At 50.3% G+C, this 1943-nt stretch overlaps 1 long non-coding RNA gene across 1 annotated transcript; it reads right to left on the reverse strand.

The window, feature by feature from the left end:
* Positions 1-46: 46 nt before the first annotated feature.
* Positions 47-770, reverse strand: LOC108804166. Its single transcript, XR_001942336.1, has 2 exons — positions 669-770; positions 47-122 (listed from the first exon to the last, which is right to left on the reverse strand). It is a non-coding gene; the product is annotated as an uncharacterized LOC108804166 (long non-coding RNA).
* Between the last annotated feature and the right edge of the window lie 1173 nt (positions 771-1943).

A 1943-nucleotide genomic window follows, 5' to 3' on the forward strand; every position in this document is an offset into this window, starting at 1 on the left:
TATGGAGGCCGTGGCCTCGTCCATGATCAGGATGCTGCTTTTTCGTACGAACGCTCGAGCCAAACAGAAGAGCTGCCGCTGCCCGACGCTGAAATTCTCCCCCCCTTCTGTGACTGAGGCGTCTGGGGGGAGGAAGAGAGCAGATTGTCAGTGCTCCGGCCCTTTAAAATCCCATCGTTCTCCACAGGACCCGACCACTCTGTCCATTCACCGCAGGACCCGCCCACTCTGTCCATTCACCGCAGGACCCGCCCCCACTCTGTCCATTCACCACAGGACCCGCCCACTCTGTCCAATCACAGCAGGACCTGCCTACTCTGTCCAATCACAGCAGGACCCTCCCACACTGTCCAATCACAGCAGGAACCACCCACTCTGTCCAGTCACCACAGGACCCGCCCACTCTGTCCAATCACAGCAGGACCCGCCCACTCTGTCCAATCACAGCAGGACCTGCCTACTCTGTCCAATCACAGCAGGACCCGCCCACACTGTCCAGTCACCACAGGACCCGCCCACTCTGTCCAATTACAGAAGGACCCACCCACTCTGTCTGATCACCAATCACCAGTCTGACGATGATGTCATGGTGACATTTCCAGAGTCTCACTCATAGGTCAGACCGATGGGCGTGACAATCCATAAATATCCCCTCCCCCATCCCGTACCCAGACCGCCAGGAAGCGCCTTCACCACGTGTTTGAGCTGAGCGATCTCCAGCGCCTCCCACAACACGCAATCCGAACATTTATTCTCCGGATCCAGATTAAACCTGCAGAGACACCAATGATGACATCACACCCCGATATATGACATCACACCCCGATATATGACATCACACCCCGATATATGACATCACACCCCGATATATGACATCACACCCCGATATATGACATCACACCCCGATATATGACATCACACCCCGATATATGACATCACACCCCGATATATGACATCACACCCCGATATATGACATCACACCCCGATATATGACATCACACCCCGATATATGACATCACACCCCGATATATGACATCACACCCCGATATATGACATCACACCCCGATATATGACATCACACCCCGATATATGACATCACACCCCGATATATGACATCACACCCCGATATATGACATCACACCCCGATATATGACATCACACCCCGATATATGACATCACACCCCGATATATGACATCACACCCCGATATATGACATCACACCCCGATATATGACATCACACCCCGATATATGACATCACACCCCGATATATGACATCACACCCCGATATATGACATCACACCCCGATATATGACATCACACCCCGATATATGACATCACACCCCGATATATGACATCACACCCCGATATATGACATCACACCCCGATATATGACATCACACCCCGATATATGACATCACACCCCGATATATGACATCACACCCCGATATATGACATCACACCCCGATATATGACATCACACCCCGATATATGACATCACACCCCGATATATGACATCACACCCCGATATATGACATCACACCCCGATATATGACATCACACCCCGATATATGACATCACACCCCGATATATGACATCACACCCCGATATATGACATCACACCCCGATATATGACATCACACCCCGATATATGACATCACACCCCCCGATATATGACATTGCACCCCCCGATATATGACATCGCACCCCGATATATGACATCGCACCCCGATATATGACATCGCACCCCGATATATGACATCACACCCCGATATATATGACATCACACCCCGATATATGACATCACACCCCGATATATGACATCACACCCCGATATATATGACATCACACCCTGATATATATGACATCACACTCTGATACACTACATTGCCATTAGTATTGGGACACCTTCACACGCACATGAACTCTAATGCCCCCCCCCCCC

The sequence above is a fragment of the Nanorana parkeri genome, unplaced genomic scaffold (genome assembly GCF_000935625.1).
Source record: "Nanorana parkeri isolate BGI_ZX_2015 unplaced genomic scaffold, ASM93562v1 scaffold5674, whole genome shotgun sequence".
NCBI lineage: Eukaryota > Metazoa > Chordata > Amphibia > Anura > Dicroglossidae > Nanorana > Nanorana parkeri.